This window comes from Rutidosis leptorrhynchoides, chromosome 9 (genome assembly GCF_046630445.1).
Source record: "Rutidosis leptorrhynchoides isolate AG116_Rl617_1_P2 chromosome 9, CSIRO_AGI_Rlap_v1, whole genome shotgun sequence".
Classification (NCBI taxonomy): Eukaryota; Viridiplantae; Streptophyta; class Magnoliopsida; order Asterales; family Asteraceae; genus Rutidosis; species Rutidosis leptorrhynchoides.
In genome coordinates this window covers 258,860,869-258,872,147 of record NC_092341.1, presented here as the reverse complement: position 1 = coordinate 258,872,147, position 11,279 = coordinate 258,860,869, and positions in this window count along the sequence as shown.

Sequence of the window (11,279 nt, the reverse complement as noted above, 5' to 3'; positions counted from 1 at the left end):
TAATATATAAATATTAAATTATTATTGTAAACTTTTTAAAATCTATATAATTAAGTTTGTAAATATTTGAAAAATTAATATTTTTAATATAAGTTTGTATGTATAAAAATGATATTTATATGAATTTTTAATTTTATGCAATTTAAATTTAAGTTTGGTGTGAATTTAAAAACAAAAATTTACTTTATTTCACTAAGTTAAAAATATGATTTTTAAAAATTCGTCGTGAGTTGAAAACTAGGTCGTTGAACCGAAATTGCTTTACCCGAGGGAGGGACGAGAACTTTTATTATCATTACTTTTAATCTTATTGAATTAAAGTATGCCAAAAAACATTTTAAAAACCCAAAAATCTTTGCTTTTAACACCGCGCTTAAAAATGACAAATTTTAAAATTTTGTCGAGGAACGGACTAGGACAACGATCCGAAATGACCTCGTCCTAAATAAAAAAGGAAAGCAAAATTTTAAAATTTAATTTAATTATTTTGTGTTAAAAGTAAAAGGTTTTATAAAAAAAATAAAAAATAAAAAATTCCAGACCCCCATGCGATCGCATGGGGTTTGGCCTTCAAACCTCATGCGATCGCATGAGGACCAAAATCAGGTCAGGAACTTAAAATCCAGTCGAGCTGCTCTGTCTCCACTTCACACACACATAAACACACGAACTCACACACACAAATCACTCTAAATTCATCATTTTTCACCAAAATCAACCAAATTTCTCGCTATAATCCGCTCTAATCATGAATTTGATAAGAAGTTTATCAAGAAGGGTAACAATTTCATCCCTAAACCTCTTTAAATTTGATTTTTAGTGTTCTTGAGCTATATTTTACCTAATTTGATTTTGTTAATTTCTAGTGTAATTAGAGTTAAATTGTTAGTATATTATGCATGTATAACCTAGATTCATGCTATTTAACATGATTTGAAGCCAAAAACTTCAAAATTTTTAGGAATATAAGGTTTGTGTTCTTGGGCAATTTGGGGCTTTTTGATATAAACAGGTTATGGCCAATTTTTGTCATGAATTATTGCTAAATTAAGTAGTGTAACATATTTAGGTAGCTAAATGATCCAAACTTTGATCCTAAACATGATTTTTGAGAATTAAATTGGACTTTTTAGGTATAAAATTCATGAACTTGATTAAATTGATGTAAATACCATTTGAAACTTGTTTAATTGCTAGTAATGGTTGTTTTAACATGTTATTTGAGTTGAATGCTTATGAACTTTGTAAACATTTTCATATATGCTTATTTGAAAAAGTGTAGAATTGTAATAATTGTGAAAATACGTGTAAGTTTAATTTTGATTTAACATATTATTGTAATTGTATTAATTTGTTATTTTGCTAACACTAATGCATATTTGGATGCACAAATTTTGTGTTTAATGTGTTTTGCAGAGATTTACTAATACTGATGGTGAATCATAATCATCTAGACAACCTGCTCCAGAACCTGAACCAGAAATGCAATATGAACCGGAGCAACAACATGAACAACAACAAGAACAACCTGATCAACACGTACCTTATTATGATCCGCATCAAGAATATGTTAATGCCTTCGTAGTATTTTCGATGCATCCGATAGTAGCTCACCCAACGATTCATGAAGAACAGTTGCATCCTAATCTAATATTTGATCGAAGCTGGAAAGATTACCCAACATATTAAAGTAACAAATTCAAACTGGTATCGAAAAATGTAGAAGTGCCGAGGGTAATCGATTGGGAGCCTTTGTAAAGGGTCCAACTTGCTAACTCAGTTAGACATCATTTGATCCAAAGGTATGGCAGCTCTTCTTTTCACGATTGGGAACGTTTATTCACCATTCGTAGACCTGTATATAAGGAATGGTGCATTGAGCTTATGAGTACTATAGCGTTAAATGCGAATGTAGATAGGTTAGATGATAGAAGTTTCCTTAGATTTATACTTGGCCGTAGGATGTACAGGATGTCCATGCTGGACATGGCCAGGGCTTTACAGATATATACGCCCACTGAATTGCTATTACCCGATTGTACAAATTTGATTTATCATGGTGAGAGGGTAGATAGGAATTTTGATGCTAACGCCGTCTGGAGGCGTATGTCAGATTTTAATGTTTTTGGGCGGGCAGGAACACATACCTACTTACATATTAACAGAGCCGAGCTTCGTATAATTCATATATTTCTGGCTAACTCGATTACATAGAGAGGTCACAACAAGGAGAAAATGACCTTACATGATTTATTTTACCTAAAGTGTATTCGAGACCCAAGAGGCTTTGTTAATATCCCTTACTGTGTTGGTTTTTATTTGTCTAAGATGGTAGAAGGAATACAGAAAGGGGGAATAATAGGAGGAGGTATTTTTGTTACTCTCATTGGAGAGTATTTGGGTGTAGATAGGGATCAAGGGGGTCCACTTTTGAAATGTAGGGAACAGGTTGAGTCTTTAGGATTGAGGGTCTATCAGGGTGCTAAGGTATTAAAAAGCAGACGCAATTAGGCAATACCCTATGTTGGTAATCATCCTCAGGTGGAGAGAGGTTCAGATGAGGAAATGGAGGAAGCAGATGACATTAGGGATGTCATTAGGGAGGCTATGACTAACATCTACCAGCGTGTAGATGAGGTAGAAATGACAAACGAGGAGAGACATAGACAGTACTAGTAGTGGCAAGCCCGGAATGAGTACGAGCATTCTAGGAAACGACAGCATGATAGATGGGACTATCATCAGCGTCAGATCATGAGCCGGCTATCACCTCAGGATCACTACGTACCGACCCGACCTGCTTACTATCCTCCACACCAGCCCGAGATGAGACCACCATATACTCTCTACAACCCTAACAAGGCCTACCAGTACACCTATCACCAACCATGGAACCCGACCGATGACATGAACTGGAACCCCTATCCAGATTGATATAGTTCCGTTGGTGATTTTTATGATTTTTATCTTTTTATTATTTTTATTTATTTATGTTTAAGCATACAAATATTGATACTTTTATGTAATATTTAATATTTTTATTATGTTGTACTAATATTTCATATTTGATTTGAAAGTGGGATTTTAAGTCCCATTTCAAATTACCATGCATGTTTATATTTGTATGTATGTATATTATCAATTGTACACAATATGGTAAAACAGCGCATTTTCAAAGACTGGCATTAAGTTCAACAAAAGCTACTAATTTTGACGACAAAACGAAAAACAAATATGATGTAACAACAAGACGGAATGAACAAATGATGTGCACCATTTATCATTCAACAAACAAACGCCAATATGTTTGGAAACTTTGGTAAAATTTAATCATTTTTCTACGCTAATCACCCTCAATAATTTAATCTGTTACTGATTTCTTGCAAATGAGGGCATTGCAAGATCTCAAGTGTGGGAAGGGGTTAAATTCTTTCGGATTTTTAATTTTTTTGACTTATACACTTGGTTACCATTTAAAAATACTAGTAACGCAGTAGTTGTATTAGAATCTAGTGCTCTCTGATAATAAAGAACAGCCCTAGTCTTATATACTGACTACCCAATTCTAGTAAAATTTTTCAAAATTTTCAAATTAAATAAACTCAAAATCATGTTTATACATATTTATGAACTATAAAACTAGGTGTTAACACCGAAATTATTGTTACCTCAGAAAGGACATAAATTGAGAAACAACCCAAAATGTCAGAATTAATTTAAAATGGAATAGAGTACAATAAAAAGGCAAAGAAACGAAAATAAAAGCCAAGTGTGGGAAAAATTTACCAAGTTATTTAAAACATATATCACATATTTTTGTACAAATAATTGAAGATACTTTTGTTTTGGACAAAATTAACCGTTTTACCCGGTAAATTGTAAGATATTTGAAAGAAAGATGGATCTGCATGATGAATCAATTCCATCATTAAAAGGAAGTAAAGTCTTTCGAAAAAGAAATGCGCTTCTTGATTTAGGTCAGGAAGTTGTCGTCCAGACCAGTTGTAGAGTCTACGAAAAACCTTGAAAAGTTTTCTCGAAAATCAGATGGAAAACCACGGACCTCAGCATCAAACAGGGTCGCCAAGTGGTCAGACTTATCCTAACCATGAGAGGATCTGTCTCGTAAAATGGGGAGGGCACCGTGCAAATTAGCTTGATAAGACTAATGAATCAGATCCCCAGAAAGGATAATCTCCTTAAAGATCAAAAATCAGCTTTTAAGACTGATATTACTCAATCCTAGAGATTGACTTTTAAAGATTGAGAATTACAAACTCATGGAATTCAATGATATCTAAACTCGAGCTTGAACGAGAAAATATTTTGATCAAAATTACAAACCGATTTATATTCTGAAAACCCATTATTAATGCGTTCATTACCATTGAACGTAAAATCCTAGGAATTCACCTGGAATTCATTAGGTCACTTGAACCAAATCGGGTGTCAACCGTAAGAACGGTGGTTGCAAAGCATGGTCAAAGACAGGACCTTGTGCCAGACCGAAAAACTATAAGGTGAGCTTTACTATTACTCCTACAAAGGATAGTAATTGCATCCGACATGTTATAAACCATAATTAAAAGCATGTCAGGAGACATTGTCTTAACAGTTGCTTGTTAAACGCTTTCCTTTACAACTGGACGGTAGTTTACCGAAAGGTAATATACGGAGCAAGTAAACTGGACGTGTTGCTTTCCCAATACAAGGTTAGCAAGTGGGTGACACAAAACCGCAAGTTTTGAGCTAAAATTTTCAAATCTGAAACCCACCAAACCTATAAAAACATTTTGCAAACACCGGTGAAGGCTTATTCTAGAAAACTTATCTAGGGTAAAAGCTAGATTGAATTTTCAAAAGATTAAATGTTTTCATAAAGATCCAATTTCCTTAAGAATCTAAATTTTCATAGTCATGTGGGACTGTAAACCACAACGTTACTATCATTGTTCATACCGCCGTATAGAAATCATTGATGTACAAAGTGTGAAGAATAAAGAAGTGATTCTAGTATTTTTATTTCAAGACTATATTGCTTGAGGACAAGCAACGCTCAAGTGTTAATATTTGATAATGCTAGAAATGAACATATATTTCATAGCATTATCCCTCAAGAAAGACAAGCTTTTAGTTGCAATTGTTCTATTTACAAGTAATATTCGTTTAAATAATAAAAGGTGAAGACAAAAGACAGATTCGACGAATTGAAGACGCAAACGACCAAAAAGTTAAAAAGTACAAATTACAATCAAAGTGGTTCCAATTATTGATGAGAAACGTCTCAAAATTACAAGAGTACAAGACACAAAACGCAAAATACAAGATATTAAATTGTACGAAAGGACGTTCGAAAATCCGGAACCGGGACCAGAGTCAACTCTCAACGCTCGACGCAACGGACTAAAAATTACAAGTCAACTATGCACATGAATATAATATAATATATAATTAATTCTTAAAATTATATATATATATTATATCATATTTATAAAACCGTCGGAAAGAAGAAACAAACTCATGTGAGCTGGAAAAAGAGGCCATGCGATCGCATGGCCTGGCAGTTATAATACCATGCAAGCGCATGGTGAACATTAGCTGGCCACACTCCTATAAATTTCGCAGTTTGGTGATCAACTTAACACATCTTTTTCTTTATCTATCTTTCACTCGTGTGTATATATATATATATATATATATATATATATATATATATATATATATATATATATATATATATATATATATATATATATATATATTGTATATTTTAATTTTAATTTTAATTTTAATTCTAATAATAAGGGTATGTTAGCGAATGTTGTAAGGGTGTAAGTCGAAATTCTGTACTGTAACGCTACGCTATTTTTAATCATTGTAAGTTATGTTCAACCTTTTTAAATTAATGTCTCGTAGCTAAGTTATTATTATGCTTATTTAAGCCGAAGTAATCGTGATGTTGGGCTAAAATATTAAAATTGGGTAATTGGGCTTTGGACCATAATTGGGGTTTGGATAAAAGAACGACACTTGTGAAAATTAGACTATGGGCTATTAATGGGCTTTATATTAACTAAATGATACCTCGTTAATTTAATATATAGACTTATAATTTGACTTATTTATATATAACCACATACGCTTGACTGGGTACGGTGCGCGGGATATCTATAAATACCAATAATTATTCAATTTACCGGACACGAAACTGGATTAATAGTTAATAGACTTGTTGAAACAGGGGTGGATTACATTCAAGGGTAATTGGTGTAATTGTTAACAAAGTAGTAAAACCTTGGACTACACGCAGTCGATAACCTGGTGTATTCATTAAACAAAGTATTAAGACCTTGTTACAATTCGAATCCCCAATTAGTTAGAATATTTGACTTCGGGTATAAGGATAATTTGCCGAAGACTTCCGCACTTTATAATTATGACTGATGGACTATTATGGACAAATCCGTATGGACATATCGAATAATCCAGGACAAAGAATAATTAACCCATGGTAATAAACTAAAATCAACACGTCAAACATCATGATTACGGAAGTTTAAATAAGCATAATTCCTTTATTTCATATTTAATTTCCTTTATTTCATATTTAATTGCACTTTTAATTATCGCACTTTAATTTATTGTCATTTTAATTATCATACTTTTTAATTATCGCAACTTTATTTATTGTCATTTACTTTACGCACTTTTATTTATCGCAATTTCATTATCGTTATTTACTTTACGTTTTAATTTAAGTTATATTTATTTTTTATTTTACATTTGGTTTTAACTGCGACTTAAGTTTTAAAATCGATAAACCGGTCATTAAACGGTAAAAACCCCCTTTTATAATAATAATACTACTTATATTTATATTTATATTTATACAAATATAGTTTTCAAAAATATAGCGTTAAACTTGACGAGTTCCCTGTGGACGAACCGGACTTACTAAAAACTACACTACTGTACGATTAGGTGCACTGCCTATAAGTGTTGTAGCAAGGTTTAGGTATATCCACTCTATAAATAAATAAATAACTTGTGTAAAATTTTATCGTATTTAATAGTATATCCTTGTAAAAATATAACTATTTTGTATACACCTCTACGCACATCAATGTCGTCAAATCTATGACTGCCTCAAATGTGATACTTGGAACACAGTTCTTCAGGAAGTTCGGCGCAACAGCCTCTACCGCTCATGGTATACTCAAACTCCCAACCTGACGAGGCGTGGCAACGGTGTAATCCACCTGACACCCTTTCCCCAAGAATGAGTGCACTCGAGATAGGCGATGTGCTGAATCACGTAAGACACCACACGTCCTGGAGGAAAAACGTGTATTTGTTCTTAAAAGGATAACTTACTTCTCCCCACCAGCACACTTCATTAGCAAAAATCTAGTCATTGTTAATGAGGCAGAGAAGTCGGTTGTCGGCTGGCGCCACCAGCCTAGATGGGAGAAACCATTTAATGATGTGTACGAAAAGGCTGAACCCTTCAATCCGGAACCCAAACGTTCCAGGACTGAAAGTTGTGAGAGCTCCAACCGGGGCAAGACAACGGTTGAAGGAAACAAAAGTGGATAGATGCGACAACTGAGATATAGATAGATACCGTGATTGAAACTGATCACTTCAACTCATGGTTATCTTCATGTTTATGTCTTTTTCTTTTAATAAAGAATCTATGTATGTTTTTCCTTTTTAGGAATGAATAATAGAATTTGACCGTTCACAATAACTTAGTCATTATGTTATTTACAACAATGTTCACATAATAATAACCGGCTAGCGCCAGACGGATTTCGGCATCCACATAAGTCCCAGGCAAGTTATTTTGTACCCCCTTAAGAGATGATTGTCTAGCCCTCGTCGGTACAAGTTTATACTGTTAAACGACCAATGGGTAGATGGCATAAACACGCGTGACTGCACGGTGTACATGCTAAAACTAATACAAGTGTAGTCTAGACCTACATATGAAGATACGAACTAGTTCAACTGAAGAAAATTCATCACAAAATACTTGAAAATAAAATTTCATTAATTACACATGATTTCATTACAAGTTACTTCAAAAAATGCACAACAACGTGCAGTACAACAAACTATAAATCAAAATCTAAGAGCTGCTGCACGGTTGTACCCACGTTGGCACAAAGATCCTCAAAACTGCCAAAACGGATCTCCGTCAAGGCCTTTTGAGCAGCCTGGAGCTCCTGCACGGCAGCCGGATTCACCTTCCCAGCAATATCTGGATGCAAAGAGACGGCCCCACTAGCGTGATGCTTCTGCATCAACCTAACGGCATGGATAAAATTGGCTGCCCCAAAACTATCCAAATAAGTTTGGAAGGGTGCCTTCACAGTGGAGGAATTGATGGCCTTCTTCAAAATAGAGGGCAACGCACCCTGCAACCGCAGACATTCCGCCACAGCTATATCCTTCATACGGATGGCAAAGGATGCCTCTTTTTTCTCCTCCTCCTTCTCGACAACTACCCAGGCAAGATCCTCCTTGGAAGCCTTTAGCTGGCTCTCCAAGTCGGCAATAGTTTCCCGAGCCTTCGCCAGCCGGGCAAGCAGATCTTGGGCAGCCTGCCGGAACATCATCACCTGCTCCTCCCGGTCAAAACTGTCCAGCAAAAGGGTATTAAGTGCCATGAGTGCCTGGGCACAGACAACCTTAGCATCCTCCATGGGGACGGCAGAAACTTCCTGGCGGAAAGATGCAGAAGACCCCTTCTCCAAAGCACTCTTACAGCCATGATAATCAATATCCAGCTGAGAGAAAGCACGGACAAGATCGTTTCCTGAAGAGACATTGAAGTGAATGTCATCAAAACTCTCCACGGTAAAATGGTCACCCTCTCCACCACCCAAATCAATGGGCTCTGTCTCAGTCGTACCGGCACCAACAAAAGGCTCGGCAGCAGCTGCAAAAATTAAGAAAGTCAGATATAAGACAAATCACAACAACAAGATTGGTCTAGCGGAACAAGGTGATTACCTTTGACCTTCTTCATCCATAGTTGAGGAAGCTCGTGAATCCTCCTCTTCACAACCGTGTGCCCTTCCGGCACGTTCGGCCCAGGGAGAACCAAGTCGGCCCCATCACCAGCATTCTGCTCCAGGTCTTGAGGTGCGACATCCGGCTCACCTTCCGGATTGACAGGGACGCTCTCAACCCGGATCTCCTCCAGGTCGCCGAAAGCCATCGCAGTAGAAAACTCCATTACTGTTGCATAAACATAACAAAAAAAGGGAGGTTAGTATACAAATAATAAATCAAGCGACGTAACAGTTGGCTAGGATCAGTCTTCACCTGCTCCATTAAAACAAAGGCAGGCTTAGTATTCAAATCTAGCCATTGGTAGCTAACTCCTTCCAACACCAGAATGGCCTCTGGGTATGACCGTTGGGGAAACTTGAACTCCCTGATGGCTAATATACATGCCTCATTGGCAGCGTTCAGACTTGGGATCTTATTGGCTCCCTTCTTCACGTTGACTGCCCATTTGCAACGCTCACCAAACCGTGGTGGTAGCCCCTTGCTATCAACAAAAAAGAACGACTCCCGACACTCTTTCAAAGTGGTATCCATATCCCCGGTAAAATTGAACAATGCTCTCCGTTTAATGGAGAACCACCCAATCTCAGACCTTGAGACGGAGAAAAAGAATCGAATCATACGAACGGTAGGAAGAATATGGTAATGATTAGGGTACATCTCCCACATTACCAATTTCTGGTACGCATGAGGATGTACCTGGGCAGGCGTTATTCCATAATGTGTAAAGAATTGGTACATAAACTCAGAATAGGGCAACCGAAAATTGCCCACGGTGATGGTTGCACCGTACATGGTAACCATGCCCGTTGGGGGCTTGTGGGCCCGGTGGATGGCGTCAGGCACCCTCAAAGTATAACGGGTCAAAAATGGATACTTACGTACCAATTCGTCAAGGTATTGGTCACACACTCGACTCATAATAGTACTAACATCTACAGAAGGCCAGGATGATGATTCGGGAGCATCTACGCTAGTGGAAGTGGAAGACTGATCCGTCATATATAAGAAAATACAAAAGTACAAAGTAATAAAAGGAAGGAAGCAGAAAAGGTACCTTCTTTCGTAGAAAACTGTTGGTTTCTTGAAGAAGAAACGTTTAGAGTATGAAAGCTGTAAAAAGTGAAAATATCGAAAAAAGAAACCTATTTATAGGTTTCAAGAAAATTGATCCAACGGTTCAGATCAAAGGAGGGATCAACAAAAGTAATGATTAAAATTGCCAAAAGAAGTTCCTCGAACGCCGTTCTGAAAAGTTGAAAAATGGAAAAGCACAAAAAGGGGGCGTATTTGCAGAAACTGTCTTTTCACCCTGACAAACATTAAATGCACATCCAATCAGAAGCATGTTTTCGTTTTAAAAGTTTAACGACGACAACCGTTCCGGCTACCATCATCAAACTGTGGGGACTTGATGATACGTATCATGATCTATCTCAAAAAGACACTAATTAGCAGCATCCCGGCTAGGGTTTTCCCCGACATAAGCCTATCCCGAAAAAGCACGTCTTCCCGGCATCACCTCAGTAACCCAACCAGAAGGTTACTTATGCATGCACCTGGGAAGGACCACGTCGGACAATGGCTAGCCGGGAACTCCATCCAGCCCGGATAAGCATACACGCTACCGTCATCACCTAGCCGGATGCAGAGGCATTAAGAAGATAAGGATTATATCATCACAAATAAGCCTGTTAATAAACCGACAATAATTTGCCTGGTCATGGCGAACACCGTGAAGAAACAGTTGGAGTAATACGAAGCAAAGCCCCTCCCGACTAATCAAGGCAGTCACCCGTAATGACCTAGTCGGGGCCACCACACTACCAGAACTACACAGCTTCCCGGTTTAATAATTCGACCCGGTACAAGCAACTTCATCTCGGAGTGAGTGCACTGTCCCGGAACGAGCACTTGATCCCAAAACAAACATACAAACAAGCTGCACATCACGTCAGCCCATGAATCCTGGAAAGTTTGTTAGGATCTGATCGATTATTCCCATGAAAAGGACAGGTGCCACGTCATCCCTCGGGATTGGCAAAGTTTGTTACAACCATGAAATGGACAGGTGTCACGTCACCATTCCTTCATAACATCTATAAATACGTAAATAAGATCATTTATTTCACAACACTGGATGCATTAATGTTACTCTGCCTAAATTAATTACGGTAGCATTTCTCCAGTCGTTAACACAA